The sequence below is a fragment of the Papio anubis genome, chromosome 1, assembly GCF_008728515.1.
Source record: "Papio anubis isolate 15944 chromosome 1, Panubis1.0, whole genome shotgun sequence".
NCBI lineage: Eukaryota > Metazoa > Chordata > Mammalia > Primates > Cercopithecidae > Papio > Papio anubis.
The window spans coordinates 118337060-118362678 of record NC_044976.1 but is presented as its reverse complement, the minus strand read 5'-3'; the positions used below and the strand labels follow the sequence as shown (position 1 = coordinate 118362678).

General features: G+C 42.6%; 1 protein-coding gene across 1 annotated transcript in view; it reads left to right on the top strand.

The window, feature by feature from the left end:
• Positions 1-17287: 17287 nt before the first annotated feature.
• The window catches only part of NOTCH2 (notch receptor 2), a 189906-nt gene continuing 181574 nt past the window's right edge, over positions 17288-25619 (top strand). Inside the window, exon 1 of the mRNA XM_021922900.2 lies at positions 17288-17493. The gene's annotated coding sequence lies outside the window, so the exon portion shown is untranslated. The remainder of the gene's footprint in view (positions 17494-25619) is intronic.

The following is a 25619-nucleotide window of genomic DNA, read 5'->3' as shown; positions in this document are numbered from 1 at the left end:
CCATTGACCTCCTCTAAACCACTTTCACCATCTGTAAAATGCAAGGACTGTGAATTTCCTCTCAGGAATAGCTAATGGAAACCATGCTAAAAACTAGAGATTAGAATGAAGCAGGATCTTGCGATCTTGAAGAATGGTGGTAAATTGTATTTGATTATATAAATACCACAACATACACACACTTACAGTGTATAGATGCACATACTTTATGAGAAGAATGTGTATAAAAAACAGAGTTGGCCGGGCGCAGTGTCTCACGCCTGTAATCCAAGCACTTTGGGAGGCCGAGGCAGGTGGATATCTGGAGGTTAGGAGTTCCAGATGAGCCTGGCCAACATGGCGAAACCCCGTCTCTACTGAAAATACAAAAATTATTGGGGCATGGTGGCCCCCGCCTGTAATTCCAGCTACTTGGGAAACTGAGGCACGAGAATCACTTGAACCCGGGAGGCGGAGGTTGCAGTGAGCTGAGATTGCACCTCTGCACTCCAGCCTGGGCAACAGAGCAAAACTCCATCTCGAAAAAAACGAAAAACCCCCCATGGATTAAAGATTGTGTTCCATCAATTCACAGAGTAAATAATCTATGTGTTGACAATTGAAGGGGTAGAAAAAATATTTTTTCTCTTGCACATAGCTCTTTAAGACTCCTAGGGCCAGATTCAGCATACTGTCTAGCACAGTTAGTGACAAATGAATGCTAGTATAGAATAGAGTTTATGCTTCAAATTTCAACTCTCTTCACCACTTAGTTGCTATGTGGCTTTGGGTAAGGCACTCCATCGTTTTGTGCCTTGGTTTCCTAATCTGTAAAATGGGGATAATACTAGTACCTACCTCATAGACTTGTGAAGATTACATAAAGTGATATATCTAAAGAGCTTAGATGAGTGCTGGGTGGATAATGTTAGTTATTGCTATCTTCTAAAGTCTTCTATGTGGACTTCAAAACTCTCTGCATTTCTTTCGTTGATCTCCATTTTCCCATCTAAATTGTTTCCCACATTCTTGCTCCATTCAAGACTATTTCTTGTTTGTCTTATTCATCTATGTAGGATATTGCTCCCTGCAGACTTTAAACCAGCTTACTCATTCCCCCTCAAAGCCATTACTTTATTCCTATTTACGTCAATTTTGAGTCAGTCTCTAAGTTGACCCCACAACCAGAAATCTATGAAGTGTCACTAAATCCTCTGTTCTCCCACTCCTGGGCTTCTTATATAACAGGATGTCCTCTTAACCACAGGGGATATTTCACTAAAATTAAAACATATAGCTTTATCTTCTTTAATAGAAGAAATAATCGGTTATGGCATCACAGTATATAACAGAAAATCAGCTTTGGATCACTGAGCATGGCTGTCTTTAAGAGAGGATGGGGCAGGGACAGGAGTCCTGGGTGCAGTGAAAATGCCTTCCACCCTTTGGGGAGACATGGTCATTGGAGAGAAGGAGGGATGCAGTACAGGGTCCAGGAAGGGAAGATACTGGAATTCATCTTAGGTCTCATGTACCCAGGAAGTGACTCTGTATGAGCACAGAGGGAAAAATCAATAACTGATCAATGAGAGCTATGGTATTTTGGACTTAGGCCTATTAGGGGATGATGAGGGCAAAAGTGAGAGGAATGTTAGGGAATCACTTTCTCTACAGTATCAATATAAATTGACTCTACTTTTGGCGCTCATGAAAGCAGCAGAAAGAGGAATCACAACCCCTACCTGGACAACTTCTGATGCAGTTTACCAGCAACAGCGTCACTCCTTTCCAAGAGCACTCTTGTCTTCCACTGTTACCTTGTATGATTGTGTCATTGTTGTTATCGTCCTTATCATTATCACTTTCAAATCACTTGACTTTTCTTTCATCCCTCCACTATATTATCTTCTAAAATAACTTTACTATAAGATGATTTAATCCCATGAAAATTTTCGGGCCCCTATTATGAAGGCTAAATCCTAGGGAATACATAGATGAGTAAAAAAGTCATTGCTCTTAAGGAGCTCATATCACAAGATTTAGGCAGATTGAAATTGCTAACCGACATTTAACCCAGGTCCAGGTGCTCCTAATTATCTTCCCTATTGGTTTGTCTTGTCCTGTTCATTTATTGAACACATATTTATTGAGCACCTACTATGTGCTAGGCACTGGGCTAGCCTAAGGATGCAATAGCAACTAAAATAAGCATCGTATTTACTTTTAGAGAATATAACTACAGTGTGAAGAACTAGAACCTGGTTTACTACAGAAAAAATATTAAGTATTCCTGTCTCTCCTCCACAGAGTGGGGTGCACGCCAATGCACTCCTCTTCCAGCCATTATGTAGTCAAGTTATAGCTGAGACATATTTAGTTCTTATGTAAGTCCAACTTGAGAGGCATCTGAGAATAAAAGGACAAATCTCCACTGCAATGCTGAGTAGCTGGTAGCCTCATGCCCAATATTCTTGTGCAAACACCCTTTCAGGAACCAAATACCTTTCATATTATGCCCTGATTCTATATGGGTTAGACATACACATCAAATAACTTTGGTTTGTCAATAAACAATCTAAATAATGGAAGGTAAAATCAATTATATAAAGTTTCCAAAGGATAGGGGAAGAGTTTCCAAGAAAAGTTTTTTTCTTATTGGAAGAAGGATATCAGATGAAGGCAGCATTACTTCATGTATGTATGTATGTATGTATGTATGTATGTATGTATGTACGTATTTTAAGGCAGGGTCTGGCACTGTCACTCAGGCCAGAGTGCAGTGGCATGGATCTCGGCTCACTGCAACCTCAGTCTGCTGGGCTCAAGTGATTCTCCCACCTCAGCCTCCCCAGTAGCTCGGACTACAAGCGTCCACCACCACATTTTTTTGTAGAGATGGGGTCTTACCATGTTGCCCAGGATGGTCTCGAACTCTTGGCTCAAGTGATCCTCCTGTCTCAGCCTTGCAAAGTTCTGGGATTACAGGTGTAAGCCACCACACCTGGTGGCTCACTAATTTTCACTAATGGCAATAAAACTACTACTTACAATATCAGAATGTACAATTAATGTATTAGCTGACTAAATAAGGAATGTAGTAAGTTTACTCAGAGCTTCTGCCTATATAAAGTAAGAACCCAAGGCATGGAAGAATGACTCACTGTAATAAACTAAGCCAACTAAATATTGATTAATGGTGCTCACATAACAGCATAATATTAGAACAGAAAAGAAAATTATAGATTGTACTGGATAACTCATTTAAGCATAAAAATTTGGAATCAGATGGTCCTAGGTTCAAATTCCAACTCAGCTTCCTCTTTGCCACCTCTGTGGCCTTGGGCAACTTGGCCTCTCTGCTCCTGCATTTTTTTTTGTTTTTCCGAGACAGAGTCTCGCTCTGTCACCCAGGCTGGTGTGCAGTGGCACGATCTTAGCTCACTGCAAACTCTGCCTCCTGGGTTCACACCATTCTCCTGCCTCAGCCTACCGAGCAGCTGGGACTACAGGCGCCCGCCACCACACCCGGCTAACTTTTTGTATTTTTAGTAGAGACGGAGTTTCAATGTGTTAGCCAGGATGGTCTTGATTTCCTGACCTCGTGATCCGCCTACCTCGGCCTCCCAAAGTGCTGAGATTACAGGCGTGAACCATCGCGCCCGGACTGCTCCTGCATTTTAAAATTTGCCTGGTACAGATCTATATTCCTAGCTAGTAGAGTTCTTTCTCTTACGGATTAAATAAAGTAACAAAATGGAAGTCACATGGCGCACAGTGAGCACTTCATAAATACTGTAGTCTTCTTTTCCTTTTACAGAAAAGGAACAAAATCCTGGAGGACTGATCTAACTTTCCTGAAGGCCCACAGTTAACCAATGTCAGACCCAGATGAAAGCCTCTGGCTTCCTGACTCCTGGTCCAGCTGGCTGTCTATGATTTCCAAAATAGGGCTGTGCCAAAGACAACTGAAAATACATTTACCTCTGGTTTTTTAAAGCTGAAGAGAATGAAGTAAAAAGACAGAAGTAGGCTGATGCAGGGTGAGAGGTATAAGAATCAGATTTACTTTCCTGGTTTTGCATTACCTTCCTGAGTTTACACTGCCTGAGCACACACCCACTAATGGTGGGGGAAGTGGCGGAGCGTAGCCAACATGGGATTAAAAATTGTGTTACATCTACCCACAAAGTAAATAATCTACTTGCCCACAATTGAAGGGGGTGTGACAGGGTATTGTGTTTTTTCTCACACATAGTTCTTTGGGTCTCCTGGGATCATCCCAGATCTAATTTTCCAGAAGATCCTATATACACCTTTCCATTGGAGTTTTGAGCTTGCTAATATGTGGATTTGGCAGACAGATGCAAATTAAAGAAGATATATATGAAAAATCACTTGTAGCCTAAACACGATTTCTGTGTGGGACTGGTGCTCCACATGGATAAAAGAACCATGGGCCAGAGACAGGATGCTTGACTGCTTCCCTGCACTGCTGTTAACACTCGGGGGGACCCAAGAGAGGAGGTTAACTTCTCTGGGCATCTATTTTGTCACCTATAAAACACCATCAAGTAGTCATTTGCTATACATTGAATGCAAAACGTTTGTCACATTTTATTTTTCTTTATCCTTTTAAGAGCTTCATGGGGCAGATTGTACTCCCCACATTACCAGTAAAGAAATAAGGGTTTAGGGATATTGTGACTTGTCCAACGTCATTTAGCTGGTAAGTGGCAGAATCTGACAGAATCTGGATTTGAATCCAGAATCTGCTTTCAACCTCCAAGCTATACTACTTAATATTGTGAGGGAGGGAAAGGATGTTAAACTTCAAAGTACTTTACAGGAGTTTAAACAAATGTTCAATACAGTCATTTGTTAGAGGCATGATCCCTAGGAGGTGCCTGTACTTGTCATTTTCAGCTCATTGACTTTCTCATTCATTGCCTCTCATCTGATCTGTGAGCCTCAAACCACAGTTATCCTATTTCATTTCCTTTGTTTTTGGTGTCAGTACTCCTCCCACACTGGCTGATTTCAGGGGGAGCCGGCACCACTTCTCTTCAAGTAGGGGAGTGTAAGTGTAGGAAGCCTGTCACACACACACGTAAATATGCATGTATGCACACACACACATTCATATTAGTTTGTGATACACACATGCGGTTTCAGAAATTGACAATTTAAGAACATGTCATTATTATGACAGTGCATATATCATGTATAAATAATTCCCCAGAATTGGGGTTAGGTGAAAAAAACGCTGTGATAAACTGATAGAAAGCAAAGAGACATGTACTAAGGAGAATACCAACAGACTTAGAACCTTCTGGCTTCAGCCCCCACCTTGAATTTTAATACAAGTTTATGAATTTTTTCCTGCTCACTTGGTCTCCTGAAAGATCCTTACCCTTGGTAGGAAATGAGCTTGATACAACCCAGTGTCTCTTCATCAACTGATACTGAGCTTTCACTCTGTTATCTGTATCTGCATTCCAGGTAGTGGTGGTCATCAGACTGTAAACTTTGGAGGCTCAGGGTCACATCTGTGGAATTCTCTCTTCTGTGGTCTGGCATGGCATACAATTAGCAAATTGGTGATGACAATGTTTTTCATTCCTTCTGTTGCTTTTTGTTTGGTTTGTTCAGGAGACAGACACAAAAGATTTTGAGATCGGGCACGGTGGCTCATGCCTGTAATCCTAGCACTTTGGGAGGCCGAGGCGGGCGGATCACAAAGTCAGGAGATCAAAACCACGGTGAAACCCCGTCTCTACTAAAAATACAAAAAATTAGCGGGGCGCGGTGGCAGGCGCCTGTAGTCCCAGCTACTCAGGAGGCTGAGGCAGGAGAATGGCGTGAACCCAGGAGGCGGAGCTTGCAGTGAGCCAAGATCGCGCCACTGCACTCCAGCCTGGGGGACAGAGCGAGACTCCGTCTCAAAAAAAAAAGATTTTGAGACTCATTTAATTACAGCCCACAACTGTCATGGCATTCAACAAATGCAGTTACTCATTAAATATGTACTTGTTGAACATCATGGTAATATTATTGAACATCATGCTAATATTTCATTTTTTGCATTAACCCTTAATGTTTACAAAGTGCATCTATAATTAGTGTCACACCTGGCTTCCTAAGAATCCTTTGAGAAGGGAGGAAGGGATAAAAGCATTACCTACCTTATGAGGTTTGTGAGAATCATACAATAAAAGGCAAAAGTGCTTAGCACTGGAAGCTGACACTGTAAACACATGAAATGCTACTATTAGCACAGTTATTAGCCCATATTACTGATGACATACCTTAGTTCAGGGAAGCTAAGTCACTTCCTCAAGGTCGCACAGTGAAGTAGTAGAATTCAGCTAAAAGTCTGTTTCCAGACCCCAAATCTGTCTTAGGAAACTATCAGTTGAGATTGCAATTATGGAAGGCAAAAAAACAGAGCCTTAAAGGCAGAGCAGACATGACAGGTTTTATGGTGGGTGAGTAGGCAGAAGTGTTTAGGGACCTTATGTGCATTGTCAAGTGCTCAGGGGGGAGGGTGAGGCCCAGGCTATGTACCACAGGCAGCTGTACCATTCATTTTTGGTTCCTCAAATGTTCTATCTTCCCTCAGCACCTTCACATAGAATATGTTCCTTCTCCCCTGTCTTCTTCTCTGTCTTCACCTCTCTTCCCAACACTTCACCCAAGTAACACTCACGCTTCCAGGCTCAACCCAAACATCTCTTCTTCCAGAAGGCTCTCCATGAGCCCCTGTCTGCATCTACTGACAGGCACTCACAGCACTCTGAATGCCTCCTTTAGAGAATAGTTGTCCAATATTCGTCTTCCCAGCTAGGACGTAAGCACTGAGAAGTCTGCAGCTTTCCCTTGCTTGCCGGCTGATGTCTCCCTAGCAGCAGTGTCTGGCATGTTTCTCAAGTGCAGAGCAGCTGCTGGCCACCATAACGATGGAAAGGAATGAGACTGAAAAAAGGGTGGGAAGTCATGAAAACAAACGTAGAATGCTTTACTATTTTGCCCTAGAACCACTCGGGGTGGTGCTATTGGGAAGAGCTAGGCAGTGAGAAAACATAAAGGAGGCAATGGAAAGGAGCTGAGAAAAAAAGACACAAGAAAGGCATGGAGAAGTCACTTGATGCAAAGCATAGCAGACACAGGTGTTCATCCTGAAGGAGCCGTGGATGCCAAGCCTTCCGAAGACATATGAAAGTTTGCTGAGAATTAGCCATTTCTCTTTCTTTAAAACTTCCTCTTGTTTATGTCTGCCATCTTTTGTCAGAAAGAGATGCAGGGGCCCTGCTCTCTCCAGGAGACGAACCCCTGCAGCAGTCCACGGAATCCAGGGATAAACCTGCCAAGGTAAGAGGGAGGGAGAGTTTCCACCAGGATGACATATTTCTGACTCTGCCCTCTGACAACAAAGGGTGCCGGTGGTGGGACTTTTGGCAGGAAGCACCCACCTTTGGGGGAGTCAGAATCATGCGGGGCGCTGACAGTGACCGAGGCCGATCCTGGAGCCCTGGCCGTCTCCCCTGCACGGCCCTGGGCAGCGGTGCCTGGATGACCTCCTGGGCGCCTCCTCTGAGGTTCGGGCAGGGCCGAGGGAGGATGTGATGCCCGAGCTCCAGCAGGACCCATTTTGTTTATGTTCCCACTCCTTCGCCCTGGGAAGCCCCGAGTTCCCACACTCACTGAGGCAGGAAGGTCACCACGGACACCTCATCTGTCTGGGCCGTTGACTAACTACAGATAAGCAGCAGCTGCCACATCCCTGTTGGGGTTACCTCCCAGTCTGCCCACCCTGGAACCAGGGGAGAAGCCCTCATCCCTGCCTGCTTGCACATGATGCCTCCCCAGCAAGGCCAGCTGCCCCTGAGGCCGGGATGGCAACATGGGGCCCCAGAAAAACATGCTTTTGCAGGAGAAACAAGACATGACCAAGAGATTGAAAGGTCTTAGACATCACTACCCAACAGCCCAGCCTTATATTTCCACCTTACTTTTTTTTTTTTTTTTTTTTTGAGATGGAGTTTCACTCTTGTCGCCCAGGCTGGAGTGCAGTGGTGCAAACTCTGCTCACTGCAACCTCCGCCTCCTGGGTTCAAGCCATTCTCCTGCCTCAGCCTCCTGAGTAGGGATTACAGGCATGCACCACCACGTCTGGCTAATTTTTTTATTTTTAGTGGAAATAGGGTTTTACCACTTTGGCCTGGCTGATCTGGAACTCCTGACCTCAAGTGATCTGCCTGCCTCGGCTTCACAAAGTGCTGGGATTGCAGGTGTGAGCCACAGCACCCGGCCTACCTTATATTTGCTGAGCACTTTAGAGTTTTACAGCGCTCTACTGCCTGCATCTTTTCACATGACTCTGACCACCACCCGTGAAGATCGCAGAGCAGGTGTTTTTTGTGTCCATTTTGCAGATGAGTAAACAGCCCCAGGATGTTCAAGACGCTTGCCAAATTCACACAGCTAGTTAGTAGTAAAAGTCATGTTCACGGGGGCTTTGCGCTACCCCATGCAAACACACCAAACCAACTGAACAATCCCAATTTTTATCCCTAAAAGAGGACTCTTTCTCCCAGGTTTAACCTGTTTTCCACCCAAGCCTGCCGTGTTGTGAGAAACACAGCAGTTTTAGAGTTTGAATCTGATTCCTCTTCTTGTTAACCAAATGATTTAGCAGTTGTGTATTTGGGACTCGATTTCCCTGAATATTTGCTTCCACATGTATGAAATGCAGATAATGCTGCCTAATGTGAACGGTTGTAAGGTTTAAGAATACCAACAAACATCTATTCCCTGTTATCCATACTCTAAGCTCAGTTCTAAGCACCTTATGTTCATTGAATTCTCACAACATGTCTGTGTGATTTCATGCATGCTATCATTATTTCATTGTACAGTTAAAGAAACAATGGAAGAGAGGTAAAGAAACATACCCCAGGTTATACAGCAAGCAGATGGCAGAACCAGGATTGCAACCCAGGCTACAGAGCGGAGTGCTTAATCGCCACGCTATATTGAGTATGCAAATTATGTTTACTGTCCACAATCGGCACTCAATCAGTAGCTATTACTAAGAATTGGGGAAGGGTTGGTTTGAATTACAAGCAAAGTGATCGGCTAACTTAATTAGATAAGTCAAAAGTCCTGTCTACTCAAAAATATTTTCTATGTAGTATGTACTGGTTTCTAATTTCTTCCCACTAGATTCATTGCTGTACAGCACGAAGTCACGCAGGAGACATTTGGCAATGTCTGGAGACATTTTTGGTTGTCACAACTGTGGGGTGCTACTGGCATCTGAGGGGTCAGGCCAGGGATACTGCTAAACTTCCTACACAGAAAGAGTTCCTCAGAAAAGGATTATCTGGCCCAAAATGTCAATATGTTGAAGTTTAGAAACTACTTTAAAATTGAGTATTTAGAGTTGAGTCAAGATTACTTAAGTTTTGAAGTGCCCTGATGGATCCAAATTTGACACATATACCAATTTGTTCATTCAAATTGGACACATATACCAGTAAAGTAATGCTCTGTTTAATATCTAGTGATACATTAACATGGTTCCTTATATGCGATCATTTGTCATTACTTATTGTCGCTGCTGCTATTGTTACCAAGCAAAACAGATGTGTGCCCTAGAAATGGTCAGGCTGATTTGGGGCTTGTGGTAGAGTTAGAAAATTGAAGCTGTTTTTCTGTTAAATTATGTTACCAACCTCCAAATTGCTGACATTTCTTCCAACATGTTGAAGTAGGTCATAAATAAACTCACAGCAATGCCATTTCCTTTCAGCATGCAACTCTATGAATCCCTGGTATCTTTCAGTGCAGTCAGCTCTTGTTTTGTGTGTTATGTACACACCAAAGAGATTTTTAAAGTTTAATTTTGTTGGCCCCTTTTGAAAACTCCTATAGCTACTGACATTTTCAAAATGATAAAAGTTTTATTTTGTCAAACAGAACTTTGACCAACAGAACACCCTTGGTAACCAATGCAAGTGTGGCGCATCTGTGATGCCTGGCAGCACACTGAGCTTTCTTACTTTGTTGGAAAATACTGTGTGTCACATCATCAAGACTCACTGATTTTCATATCATCATGCATTAGCTTCAAAGACTCTGTTTATAATCCTCAAAGGAGTTGTATCCGTCAGTTTTATCTGGGTTGTGATACAGTAATGGATAATCTCCATATCCTAATAACAAAATAGATTTGTATTTGTTGATGTTACATATACACCACAAATTGGCCACTGATCTACTTCATGTCTTTTGCATTCTTAATCTAGACTGAAGGAGCTGGCCCTATTTGGGATATGGTTGCATCATAGCAAGGGAAATGAGAAAGATGAAACCACATGATGGCTCTTCTAGTTTCTGCTCAGCATATATCACATATGTTTGCATTCTATTGGCCAATGCAAGTCCGTGGCCAAATTCCTTCCATAGGCCCCATAGGCAGGGGCAGCAAATATTTTAAACAATACGATAATCTGCTATAAGAGTCTGTTTTTGCCATCAAAGTCACTAACTTCCTAAGAGCCAGGGACTTAGCCTTGAATCATTGCTTTTTAAAGATGTTTTTATCAAGAAATGGGGAGCGAATAAAAAGTGAAAAAGTCAAATAAGTAAAATTGTCAGATTCTAATGGTTAATTTGATAAGGAGTAGAATTGGGTGGCAATGCCAAGGAAAAGACAGAAATGAAAAATAATTTCTAAGATTCCAGGTCGGGTGACTGATAAATGATAGCATCAACAAGCGAGGTACAGAAGAGAGAAGAAAAGGAGGTTTAGAAGGAGACAAAACAAGTTTCATTTTTGACGCAACGAATATAAGATGTCTTTGGAACATCTGTGTAGAAATATACAGTGGACAGCTGGATATACGAGTGTGGCTCCTGAGAGAGTACTAAGCTGGAAACAAAGCTCTGAGTTGCAAGACCATGTAAATAATAATAATCACTATTAGGGTTGCATTTATTGAGTATTTACTGTGTGTCAGGCACTGTGCTAAGAATGTTCATGCAATTTGCATATGTTTTATTATTTAATTTTCATGTAACCATATAAGCTGGGTATATATATATATATATATATATATAGTAGATGTTATTTATACTCATTTGGCTGATGAGTTTAAAAGAGGGAAGCTTAGGGCCAGGCATGGTGGCTCACATCTGTAATCCCAGCACTTTGGGAGGCCAAGGCGGGCGGATCACGAGGTCAGGAGATGGAGACCATCCTGGCTAACACAGTGAAACCCTGTCTCTACTAAAAATACAAAAAATTAGCCAGGCATGGTGGCAGGCGCCAGTAGTCCCAGCTACTTGGGAGGCTGAGGCAGGAGAATGGTGTGAACCCGGGGGGCGGAGCTTGCAGTGAGCCAAGACTGTGCCACAGCACTCCAGCCTGGGCGACAGAGCGAGACTCCGTCTCAAAAAAAAGGAGGGAAGCTTAAAAGATGATATAATTTGGCCTAGGTCTCACAGCTAGGAAGTTGCAAAAAAGATGCAAGTGTTTAATCTGTGCAATGGACATTTTAGCTGGTTGTAGTCTCAGTTAGACCCATGATGGCAAATGAGAACATCCAGGAACCAAAGATAGAAAGAAAAGAGAAGAGCAGTGGGCCAAGGGCAGGACCCTAAGGAATATGAACACTTAAGGAGCAGGAAGAAGAAGAGTCCTTAAAGAAGACAGAGAAGGAGCAGCTAGGGGGAGACCTGAAGAGCACAGTCTCAGAAGCCAAGTGTGCAGAGTGACAACGAAAGGGAGGGTCTAACAGAGTCAGGGATAACAGGGTAGTTGAAGAGCAGACCTCAGAAATGTTCCTTGGTGGTGAGAGTTAGGTCTGCTCCCTGAAAGCATCTCTAACCTCAGGGAAGCATCTGTAACCAGCCTATTCCCCACCCACAACCCAGGAATAATAATAATGAAAAAAACACGGTGGCTAGTCACACACTGACTTCGGACACATCAACCTGTTGCTGGTTCACTCTCTGAACATTGTTTCTCAAGACTGCCTTGACTTTTTTACCTTCTGGGTAGATCTTTGTTTCTGAGTCTTAGTGACCTGGCTTTCAGACTCTACCTATGTACACTTCTCTGAGGTTCTGGACTGTTCTCTCAGCTTAGGAAATCCAGCCTTACACCACATCCTTACTCTTGGTTACTACCCACTCCCACCTACTGTCAGTGAGGTTGGGCACTGGCCCTCAATCCACAGGACTGTATCTCCAGCTGATTCTCTGAAACTCAGCCTCCATAAGGGAAATGAGTTGTGGTCTCAGCTGGAGGCTGCTGTATCTGTTCTGTAGATGTAGCAAATGTCTGACAACAGGGCTGCTGCCTTTGAGATCACAGGTTGCTGGTCAGACTTGCCAAGTCTTGCACTGCCTGTTACCAGAGCAAGCTCTCTGTCTTCAGGTGAGCCTTCTCAGTTGCCATGTTATTTTTTGTCCCAGCTCCAGTAGTTTATGGAGATACAAGGCTTATATCTGGGGGCAAGAGGATACTTATGTAAATGGGACTTCTCATGTCTTCTGGACAGTGGCCTGGCTATAGTCTGGAAGGCCACACTGTGTGGGCACCACTGGGACTTTCTCACAGCTCTGACTGATCAGCAAGAGTCCTTGAAATCTGTAGAGTAGCCAACTACAGCATCAGAGTGGGTAAGTATCCAGACCTGCCTCACTCTCAGAGAGCTGAACCGAATGAGCCAGTATCATGGAGAAGAGCAAAAAGCATCCCCTCGAAAGTCCTGCAAGGAGAGTCCCCTCTGATGTGAGAGCACCAGAATCCTGTAGCGTTTCTATTATTTTTGTTTAGTTGGAGGTTGCACCATCCATCAGCCTTCCCTGACCATACCCCTCAGTGAGGGTTACCAGACTTAGAAGGTGAAAATACAGGATACCCAGTTAAACTTGAACTTCAGATAACAAAGACATATTTGGTATAAGTATATGCTACACAATATTTGGGATATATTTATATCAAGACATTATTCATCATTTATTGGAAATTCAAATTTAACTGGTGTTCTGAATTTTATCTGACATCCCTGTGGCCACCACAGCACCCATAACTTAAGACTTGGTAGGAATTCATAGGCCTTGAAATCCACTGGGGTCCTATCTCTCCCAATAAGGCAGTGAACACTTTGTGAGGAAGAAAAGCAGATGACTGGGCCTCTGCTAAGATTACTGGGATCCTAATACTGTCTGCTTCCCTCATTCTCCTGGGCCAGCTCAGAAGGACCATAAAATTAGATCTTCTGAGTGCCTAGAACCTTGTCTGCCTTCCATTGTTGCATTTGGATGACAAAGAGTTTACAGAGAACACAATGCCTCTTGACCTCTGGCAGCAGCATGAGGGCTTCTACTTTCATGGTCTCTCAAAGCACTGCTTTCCAACCACAGCCCTCAGCTATGCCTCAGTTTGGGCCTATCAGGTCTACATACACATATCCACCACCCCTAGACAGGTGACAAAAGTAGTGCTTAAGAAACACATGTGCTTTTTTGCCTCCCTGAAACAACTGACTCCTCTGGCTAATATCACTGCTACACACTTTGCTTTCAGGAATTATTATTTCCTGCCCTCCAGAACTGCTTTTTTGCATACAACAGTTTGAAAGTCCTGCAGGACTTTCTAGGGGATGCTTTTTGCTCTTCTTGGAAAACATCCTAATATACCCTGAGACATCCACATACAACCTGACCAGCTATGCTTCACACGATACTCTAGTCCCAGCAGTTCTGAGTTACCTGAAACATTAGCACCTTCAAAACAGCACAGAAATGTGTGACATCAAGTTCAGTGTAGCCAGTTATCTGTGATTCTGGAGTGAGAGACACCCTTGTCACTGAGGTTACCTAGACATTTCAAGAGATGTCTAACACCATTTTGTCTTTTTCTGTGCAACTGCCCTAGTAATGACCTCCTAAAATAGAGAAGGAAGTTTGCCTGATGTGCTGAGGTTGACACTATGTTTGGCAAGTCAAGACTCGCTGCACCTCTGCTCCAGGACAACACGAGCAAGCACTGACGATGTGCCAGGCCCCGTTGAAAGGGCTTGCCTGTATTAACTAATTTAATACTCATGATGACCCTATGAGGTATATGCTATTATTATGATTGCTGTTTTACAGATGAGGAAACGGAAACATGGAGTGATAAAGTAGCTCCTATAAAGCCATACAGGTAAAAAAGTTACTAAGAAATAAAAATGAACGCAAGCAACTCAGCTGCACAGTGTGTCCTCTGCTCCTGCATGCCAGCTCTACACAGCTGCAACCTAGCTTAGTTCAGCATCACACTGTTGAGACTGGTGCTGCCAACACTGTGGAGTGGGCAACCCTGACCCAGAGAAGCTTTATGCCACACTTCATTATCCCTGCTTGGAAAGGGGAAAGGACTGAGGTCAAGCATGTTTTCAAGCCCTAGAGAGTCCAATGTACGCTAGGGACTTCAGTCTGCCATAGCCTGAAAGCTCAGCTCATGTTATGCAGGGCAGCTCACCTTATCTGTGCTTGGGTGCTCCATCAGCTGTGTGCCCAGCACTCAGAATCACAGACCAGAGAGATGCTGTATCCTGAAAGATTGAGTACAAGGGGTAACAGAGAGACTCGCTCTGGAAGAACACGGCTTGAGTATTTCACAATTATTCTGCTCAAATGATGTATTTCAGACATTTATGCATGATCTTAATCCTGACACAAGGCCTCTTGGGGGCAATTTGGATTGATGTTAAATGCCTCGAAGGTCTTTATAGGAGTAAGGTAGTACTCATCCCTGCTAGCAAGGCCAGAATGCAGCCTCAGCGCAGCCACTAGCCCTCCCTGAGGTGACATGGTCTGGTACACTACCACAAAAGCACCTGGACCCAAAGCAAAGATAACTCAGGATTCCTCAAGAGCAGCAGTGACTCTTTCTGATCCACACTCACATCTGAAACTCTAGTTTTGGGACTTCTATTTGTTGTCTGCCAATGCTTCCTGGATTGATTAATTGATTGATTGTTTTAGAGATAGGGTCTTGCTATGTTGCCCAGGCTGAACTCAAACTCATGGACTCAGGTGATCCTCCCACCTCAGCCTCCCAAGTCACTGAGAGGTCTGCCTACCCCTCTTGACCTCTTCTCTGACTCTGCCCTCTTCCCTCCCTGTGTTGCTCCTCCACTCACGCCAGTCATTTATACCCTGATGGGTAAAAGAGGGCTTCTACTTTCATGATCTCTTAAAGCACTGCTGTCCAAACACAGCCCTCAGCTATGCCTCAGTTTGGGCCTATCAGGTCTACATCCACATATCCACCACCTCTAGACAGGTGACAAAAGTAGTGCTTAAGAAACACGTGTGCTTTTTTGCCTCCCTCACACAACTGACTGCTCTGGCTAATATCACTGCTGCACACTTTGCTTTCATGAATTATTATTTCCTGCCCTCCAGTACTGCTTTTTTGCATACAACAGTTTTTATCCTTACTGGTTTTTTTTACACCTCTTCTTGGTATTATTATTATTATTATTTTATTTATTTATTTTTGAGATAGAGTCTTGCACTTTGGCCCAGGCTGGAGTGCAGTGGCGCGATCTCGGCTCACTGCAAGCTCCGCCTCCCGGGTTCACGCCATTCTCCTGCCTCAGCCTCCTGAGTAGCTGGGACTACAGGCGCCTGCCACCACGCCTGGCTAATTTTTTGTATTTTTAGTAGAGACGGAGTTTCACCGTGCTAGCCAGGATGGTCTTGATCTCCTGACCTCGTGATCCACCTGCCTCGGCCTCCCAAAGTGTTGGGATTACAGGCGTGAGCCACCACGCCTGGCCCTCTTCTTGGTATTATTGATACTCCTTCAGTTAGACAGTACCTGGGAAGGAATGTACCAACTAGAAGGAGCTTGAATGAGCCTACCATGTTATGGCTGGCAGCAGCCTTCAGAGAGGTTTGAGTATAGGATGCCATCTAATTCCCCCCAGCCCATTCATTCTACCCAGCTAATGGGAAAACAAGAGGATTGCTGATAACAATATCATCAGCAAAAATAGTTACCATTTATCAAGCATTTACTATGGGCCAAGTACTATGCTAAATGCTCTGCATGTATTTTCTCACTTAATTCTCAAAAAATGCATTGAGGAGAATGCCATTTTATCTCTAGTTCACAGCCTAGAAAACTGACCTGCCAAAAAAGTCACACAATGAATAAGTAATAGAGCCAAAATCTGAACCCAAGTTAATCTAAAGCCTGGGCATTCAGCCACTTCACTGCCATTATCATACATCATCTGACTTCCTTCATGCCCCATCTCCCAACTTCTGTTTTTTTTTTTTTTTTTCCTCTTTTCCTGATTCTCCAGTTACCCACCCTAGCAGTGCAGGGTGATATATATGAACTGCATGCCAAAGCGGGTGTAGACTCATAATGACACCATAATGACACCAGCTGGACCATGGGAAATGGTGAAGGCAAGAGCAGTTATTTTAACTTGGCCCTTTGAAACAGAGACCCTGCTGCACGTTATGAGGGGTTTAAGTGTGTTCCTGTTTCATTCACCCATAGATCCCAAACACCTAGAATTGTGCCTTGCTCATAGTAGGAGCCCAAGAAATACCAGCATGGAAACCCAGAAAACTGGGGTAGATCCGATGAAGAGCACAGGAATCTTAGTAAACCTGGGTGGTCTGAAACTGGCTTTTAGTTGAGCCAGTTGATAGGATCTTAATGACAATGGTGCACCATTTCTCATTTCTTACGACTCTGCAGGTTTGCTTCTTGCTGTCTTATTCCAACTAACAAATTCTGTTTACTTTTCATGTATTTTCTCTACCTCAGAATTGCTGCTTATTCATAAATTCTGCCTTCTTATCACATTGTTCTGCTTCCTCATAGTTTTGGTTTGCTATAATCCTCCATGGCCCCGCTCCATTGTATGCCATCCTTTCAGCTTCAACTCCCATGGCTAACTGCTTCTTTCTATCCATGTTTCCCAATTCAAATCCCAGAAGCAGAGAATCTTATTGAGGAAACTTATCTTTTCCATTCAAGCCCTGGTTTTTGGAAAGGCAGCCCCTAATGTCAAGAACCAATCACTGGTCCAATCAGGAGCCATCCCTGGGTAAAGAACAACCTACCTCTGCTTCTCAAAGCAGGGGGCTGTGGGTGGGGCACTTTCATCTCAAAGAGGAAGTTGGGTGTGGCAGGCACTGTGTTGACATATCCAGTACAGGAGTGCCCTGGGAGCCCATCTCTCATTTCTGAAAGAGATAACATTGTAGGTCTGTACATTTCATCACATATTCCCAGGAAAGCCCAGCCAAGTGCAGCTGGTAAGTTGCTGAATTTGGAATTCCTCTTGGCCTTCCAACTCCTTGCACTCTTCCTTCTGGGACTACTTTGGTTTTTCGGTTTATTACGTGTTTGGAATTGGCTTGTTTCTGGACTCTCTCTTCTGCTCAGGTGAACAGTCTTCTAACTGGAATGCCTGGCTCTTGGACAAGGTGAGTGTTTGGATCCAACTTTGGTTCTGCGCCATTCTTTCAACTTGGATGACATTGCCTCACCTCTTGTATCCTTGTCCTCTCCCTTCTATTCAATCCACTCTATTCTGGGTTATTATTTACCTGAGGGTGCCTTCCCTTCCCGGACCCACCAACATGCTCCCGAGGGAAGAACATTCAGAAGCAGCTGGTGGCTTCAGGGAGAGCAATTTTTAGAGGAATGATCGGGGCAGAAGCTAGATAGAAGCAAGTTAAGGAAGTGGAAACAGTGAGTGCAAGACACTTTTCTGAGAAGTTTAGATGAAAAGGAGGGGAAGAAAACAGCTATGTGTCAAGAGTTTGGTGGGGGTGTGTGTGTGTGTATGTGTGTGTTTTGAAAGAATTTGCTTCTTATTATATAACACATGATTTTGTGAAACATTTTGAAAAAACAAAAATTGTAAACAATATGTTTACAATTGCCCATTAAACTACTACCTAAATAATTAAAATAGTTACCACTTTTTGAATACCTACTAAACAGAAGAATTATGCCAGGAACTTCATGAATTATTTTTCTATTTCTTGTGCAATACAATGTCCCAGCTGGGTCAGAATTCAGACAGATATGGTTGTGATGCAGAATAAGACAATGTCTCTTCCCTTTAAGCAATGATTGGCATCCATTGATTTATAAGGGGCCTGAGAAGTTTGCTGGGGGCAAAATGGAAATATTTGCCTCAGTAGGGTTTTCAGCATTCATGGGCATATCTGGAGAGAGTTCCAGAGGTAGGCAGTGCTGGCAGGAATGGTGGGGCCCCCGAAGAGAGCACAGTTGGTTGAGGAAGGAGTTTGTAATGGTGAGACTGGGCTTTAGACCTGGAAGGTCACGGTAAGTCTGGCTGTCACAGGGAAGGGCCTAACCCAGCTTCCTTGCATGTGTCTTCCCAAAAGAAAACAAAGAAGGGCCTCTGAGTCATGGAGCCATGAAACTCTTTGATGCTCTAGGTCCTATCACCCAGTAAATGGTAACTCAGTGTAATATTAAGGAAGAGAGCTTTTCTTTTCCCACTTTGAAAGAGGATGCTGACAGACATCACAGGGGCTATCACAGCCCTCAATTTCCCATAAAACCAGCACCACAGTGCCAGCTGTGATTGCAGAGAAAGGTTTTTATCCAAGTTGCATTAAGGAAATAGTAGTTGATTTCAGTTAATTCAGTAATAACACTGTATCTTGAGCATGAATGCTGAAAAAGTCAATTCTCTTACTTCCTGTTTTTCAAAAGCATTATTGGCTAGGGTAGCTGTGCAGGGCTCTACACTGACACAGTTTGTGGACTTCTAGCCCACAGTGGCACTGTCAGTGCCAGCATCTTGGTGTCTGGCTAAGCTAACTATAACAATACACATGATGACGGCACTGGCTTAAGAACACAGGTAAGATCTGTCCACTGATGACACCCAAATGTCTTTGTACAAAAATACCTACTCAATGAGGCCCTCCCTGACAACCCTATAAAAAAACTGAACAACCCCTGTGCCTCCTCACCCTCTGCCTACCTCAACTTTCTTTCCATGGCACTTATCATCATCTCGTGTTTTGTAATTTTGGTTTCTGTTTCTTCTTTTTTAATCATCGTTTTTCCTATCCTAGAACGCAAATGCCAAGAAAGCAGTGTCCAGGCCTGTCTGTTTATTGTTGTGCCCCCAGAGCCCACATCACTGACTCACACAGAGTGCTCAGTATTTATTGAGTTAATCCATTTCATGAGTTTCTCATAAATATTTGGGGAAGGATGAGAACTGTTAAGATTTTTAATTAACATGATCACATTTGGATGTATAGCCCAGGAGAACCAAAGATATTTGCTTACATTTATACCACCCTTACAAGGTCCATACTCTAATATGACCATTTTACAGATGAGGAAACCGAGGATTGGAGTGAAAGCAACCTGCCTCAGCTCCCGTAGATAATAAGGACCAGAGCCAATATAAACCGGTGTAGTAAGTAAGAAGACCAAGTAGGCGGCATTGCTATAGGTAAAGCAAGATCTAAGGAAAGCCTTAGTTGATATGGCAGAAATAGGAACAGAGAGAAAGGGACAGAAAACGAAGAAACTGTGAAGGCTGATTAGAAATATGGAAGGCAGAATTCAATGTACTGTTAGAAGCAGCCCATGAAAATAAAATGAAAGAAGGATTTTTTTCTAAGAGGAGGGTGGCTTCAATTTCTTTCAGGAAAGATTGGCTAACTGAAAACTAAGAAAGAAACAGACCAAGTCCTTGTAGCTTCTAACACATCTATGATAAAATTATGTTAATTGGATTTCATACTTGGATTATAACTGCGCAACACATGAGAGTAAAATGCCTTATGACAAAAAGAGTAAAACTTGAGTCATAATATGGAGACGATACTATTCTGGCAATAGTATTCAAAGAACAGACCAGGGAGCAGTGCACAGCTTTGGGAAGCAGGGATTGTCAATATTAGGACTCAGAGTTGTTAGTGATGCGGTTCCTAGGCAACATAAGAGACCCTTGAAAAAGACCTTGGCTTAGGGAAAAAGAATTATAGGGGCCAAGCGCGGTGGCTCATGCCTGTAATTCCAGCGCCTTAGGAGGCCAAGGTGAGTGGATCACCTAAGGTCGGCAGTTCAAGACCAGCCTGACCAATATGATGAAACCCCGTCTCTGTAAATAATACAAAATTGTATCTATAAAAAATACAAACATTAGCCGGGTGTGGTGGCGTGTGCCTGCAGTCCCAGCTACTCGGGAGGCTGAGCCAGGAGAATCACTTGAACCTGGGAGGCAGAGGTTGCAGTGAGCTGAGATTGGATGCCACTTCACTCCAGCCTGGGGTGACAGAGTGAGACTCCATCTCAAAAAAAAAAAAAGAATTATAGGACCTAAGTAAGAAGGTCTGGCTCCCTTGGCATTTCTCACCCCCGGCCCATTAACTGGTGTTGCAGACTCCATTGTAGTACTCCGAGGGGTTTTAGAGGGAGAACCAGGGCAGATGACTATCCAGATCAGAAGGGCCAGGGAGGATGGTCAGCCACACATGTGAGGGGCAGATAGGGAAACAGAAGATTAATGCATATGGGAAGACTCAGAAGGCTAAATCCATCCCAGGTCACTCTGGATACTGGCTATGATGAAGCAGGCGGTAGGGGGTCAGCCTGGTGACAGCATATTTGTTAATTCAATCAATATTTACTGAATGCTTTTCATATTCTAGGCACTGTGCCAGACATTGGGCTAGGTGCTGGGAATTGAAATAATAAACTATTTCCTGATTTCTCTTCTCTCTTCTGGAGAAAGAATTGGATTGGAACAAAGTATGGTTCTCACTGGCACGGGGATTGGGCAAGGCCATCTGCAAGAAGCAGACATCAGCTTGGGCAATGAGGTCAGGTTGGGGACAGCGGGCCCTGGCTGATACAATACTTATAATTTACCTGAAATCTGTGTTTATTTTCTATCTTGAACCTGGTGGTGTTTATATTTGATAAGCAAATTAATTATTTTATGTTTTAAGTAATTCCTGGATACACAGTTAGGACATTTTGCAGGGGAGGGCTTTTGATTTTCAATCCTAAAAGCATTAGTGTGTCTGTATTGCTGGGCTTGACAATCACCAAAATAAGTGTATTTCAAATCACTCCATAGGAGTGGCTGCAAATAGGGGAAAGGACATGATCTGTTACTACTTCGGATTACTACTTTATACTGGCAAACCATAAATCACAGTGGGGAAGCCACAATGGAGTATAAGGATCTTAAATCATGGCAAGAGTGATTTAAGGTCAGTCAGTGCAGCAGCTAATCTGGAGAGATGATCCCACTCATAACCCTTTAAGACCTTTAAGACATGACACTTGGTAAACCACCTAACTCATAAGGGCGTCCTGGCAGTGAACCTCCACACCTCCTGGTTGGGGTGTGTGCTCCATCTCACCCGGCTTAAGTAGGCCTGAAAGACCACCCTGTTCTCTCAGGCAAGAGTATTCCTCTTCATTACTAGAAGGGTATTAAAGACAAAGCTGGTCTAATCAGTAACCCCAGGCCCTTGTCTTACTGAGAAGAATAAAAATGAACATGCAATTATTTGCCATTGTGGAATGTGTTTTCCCTAGTAACAATGCTGTATGTAATACTAAGATTTCTATAGCCTATTTAATCTAGAATATATACATACATGCACATGCAAACACATACACACACACACATATATAGTTATATACAGCATATAACTATATAGTTATGTATAGTTGCCTCTTGTATGGTATCCAGTCAAGTGTCTTTACTATAACTGGAAGTCAAAATTATATTAATTGAAAAAAATGTTACACCAGTAGAAAAGGTGGAGGGGGGAACAGGAGAATGAAAAAGAGGAGGAGCAAAAATGAAAATTCACTTTTAAACAAATGTAATTTTGGCTATATGGTTACAGGTATAGGTTCTGGCTGAAAATATTTCAATGTCTGCTTTAATGTAAATTATAAGTATTCCAGAAGACAGATAATTTTATTTTATTTTATTTTTTTGAGGGGGGGGTCTCATTCTGGCCTCCAGGCTGGAGTGCAGGGGTGCAATCTCGGCTCACTGCAATCTCTGCCTCCTGGGTTCAAGCAATTCTCCTGTCTCAGCCTCCCGAGTAGCTGGGACTACAGGTGCCCACCACCATGCCCAGCTAATTTTTGTATTTTTACTAGAAATGGGGTTTCACCATATTGGTCAGGCTGGTCTCGAACTCCTGACCTAAGGTGATCCACCTGCCTCAGCCTCCCAAAGTGCTGGGATTATAGGTGTGAGCCACCGTGCCTGGCTGACAAGGTAATTTTAGGAGCCACTTTAAAAAGTTTCCGGAACTGTAGTTTGTATTATTTCAGTCTCAGTCCCATACCCCATGAAAAATTTAGGGCATTTCATTGCTACAAAGAATTTTAAAGCAGAATCAATCCATGTAATTAAATCTTAACATTTATTAAGTGCTTACTGTATGCCAGGTATTTTTACTTTTCTAATCATTGTACAGGTATTAATTCATCCAAATCTTACAAAACTCTATGAATTATTGTTTCCATTTTACAGATGAGGAAATTGAGGCACATATATTGCCCAAGATCTCACAGCTAGTGAATGACAGTAAGATTCACACTCAGACCATCTGACTCTGGAGGCCTCACTTGTCATTTATGTTAATCTTTCTTAACATGTTTCATGCTAACTACAGACTTAGTTATCTCCATATGCATCTTCCAAGTAAATGGTTTATCATGACAACATTTAGACCTGTTTACATGTTTGGCACTCATTTATTGAATGATTACCTACTACACACTGAAATTTGTTAAGTTTGTTTCTAAAAGTGACAAGCTTAGTTTTAAAAACAATTCATCTTCTTCTGCTCTCTTTTTCACAAGAGGTAGTTGTTTGGATAGTAGCCTTTTGAGAACCAAAATAAGTGAAGTAGAGCTACTTCTGTGAGAATAAATGGTGGAGGGCCATTCACTCAAGAACTTGTTTTTAACAGGTGTCAGTTGTCAGTATGCAAAAGCAACAAGGTATACCAATGTAATTAATGTTCAATAAAAGCATGAAATTTATTTATATACATTAAAATCTTCCTATGTAACAAAAGGCATGTTTTATTTTTATCTGCCACTTTTCTTAAGTCAGTACACAATTCCCTCTTCTTTCTCCCAGGCTTGATATGAGGTTAGCTTTTCACAATTGATACTTTGCGGGGGCGGCGGGGAGGGGAACAGGCAAAATAAGTGAATGGGAAAGCACTCAGACTTATTATTTATTAATTTGTGATATTTTAGCCTTTCAGTGACTTTTTTCATGCTATTTTCTCCAACTTCTGTGGGATGGGGAAAAATTGTTTGGAGTGACAACATTTCTCTTTTCCATTATTATTTCTTGCATGATATTTACAAACAATTTTTTTGGCATCATCTCACTTCGAAGATAAAGAAAGCAACAGTAAATATCAGCCTGCATATTGGGAATTCTTCTAGAGAATATTATTTAGACTTCATGAAACAAAAGAGGAGCTAAAATTATGCTTTTTGTAAATCTCAGATAGTGTGTTTGGCTTAAAATTTGCTATCCCAGCACTTTGGGAGGCCAAGGTGGGCAGATCACGAGGTCAGGAGATCGAGCCCATCCTGGCCAACCCGGTGAAACCCCGTCTCTATGAAATATACAAAAAAAAAAAAATGAGCTGGGCGTGGTGGCGGGCGCCTGTAGTCCCAGCTACTTGGGAGGTTGAGGCAGGAGAATCACTTGAACCCAGGAGGCGGAGGTTGCAGTGAGCCCAGATCCGGGCACTGCACTCCAGTCTGGCGACAGAGCAAGACTCTGTCTCTTAAAAAAAAAAACAAAAAACATCTTTCTATTGTGTTAAAGTTAACTAGCAAGGAGACTCTTGATTCCTAAGAAATATTAATCTTATATCCCCAAATATATTTCATGTGTAGTTCAACACATGAAAATTAGCTGCTCTGAATACATTTTGGGGTTAATGAGTCTATTAGAATACGTGCTTTTTGTATAGCAGCCTCGGAGAGCTAGCCCAGCCAGGCCCAGTTGCTGCTGTTTCTCAAGCACAGGAGGCTGAGAGTGGAGAAAAGTGCTCTGTAAGAAGGCTGAGCCCCTCACTGGAGGTGGAACTACTACCCTACACGTCTTGTTTAGATGTTTAGATGATATGCTGAGAACCAAATCTACCCTGTCAGCTTACTCTTCAAGAACAAGCCAAGCAACTGAAAACTGAGTCCACGCTCAGCTAAGTCAAAGCCCAGGGGATTACTGGCATCATCACCCACCCCACCTGGAGCATGACAACGTCTGTGAGAGGATAAGAGGTGGGTGGGGTCACCACTATCTTTCTCTTTCTGTTCTCCAAATTATAATAAACAGTCTCTTTTCCTCCTCTAAACATTTTAGAGGAGATTAAGTTCAGTTGAAATATCTTGAAATTCCTGTGGCTGCTTTACAAGTCACTCTGGAAAGTTATGCCCTGGTATAAATTTAGCAGCTATGTTTTACTGTAAAAAGAAACCCAGGGACATAGCTTATTAAGAAAATGTGGTCAAAGTGAGAATTTTCTTTGGTTTTATGAATATAGATATTATATTACAAAATTAGATTGATATCATTGAGCTTGATGCTAGACAGTAAATAGTATTTCTTAGGAAAAGGTTAATACATCATTAAATTTTCAAAGTTGAACACACAATCTCTAACAAATTTTAAATATTTCCATTTCAATATCAATGCAGACAGTTCATGGTCATGAAGTACATTGAGAAAACTTGTTCTTTAAGAAAACAAACTTCTGGGTAAAAGATAGTAATATTATATCAGCAAAAAGAGATTTTCATCAAGAAAGTTGAGGGCTATAGCATCATCAAGATAAAGATCAAATAGCATGGAGGCTAAAATAAACCTGTGTTTTTTTGTGGAGGTGGTCAATAGATATTGGCTCTGTTGCTGGAGATCTTGAATTTTAAATTCCGGTGATCAGGCCAGCTGATGAAGCAGAAATGTCACAGCATATTTTACTAAGTCGAAGATAGGCAAAAGTTATGAAAGGGACATGGAGAACCTGGTAGAGCTCTGCGTACTGTGCTGAATTAATAAATAGAGAACTAACTTAAGGTGGACAAAACTGCTGGGTGTCTCTCAGGCTTCTAACGTTTTCAAAATGTATTTGAAAACTTAAAGGCTTATAATAAGAAGACTAGTCCAAGTTCTGGTTACTTCCTTTAAAAAGCAGTCAACGTTTGAGGAGACAATTCTGTACTCCCACAACAGGAGAAATGCATCCTTTTACCGTGTGAGTAATTGAACCAGAGTCATTGCCCACTCTTCAGGAAATGGCTCATGTAACCTTTTGGCCAACCTGTGCTTCCCAGTGCACTTACCTCTTGACATCCACCTCTGTAAACTTTTATTTGCATTACCAAATATTGACTGCAAACAAAAAAAAAAAAGAAAGAAAAAGGAACCTCCCTTATACAATTACAGAACGTTAGAGCAAAAGAGAACTGAAAGATGATCTCGTGTAGGCCACCATTTTATAGATGAAGAAACAAAAGCACAGAGTGACTTGCCAATGCTTCA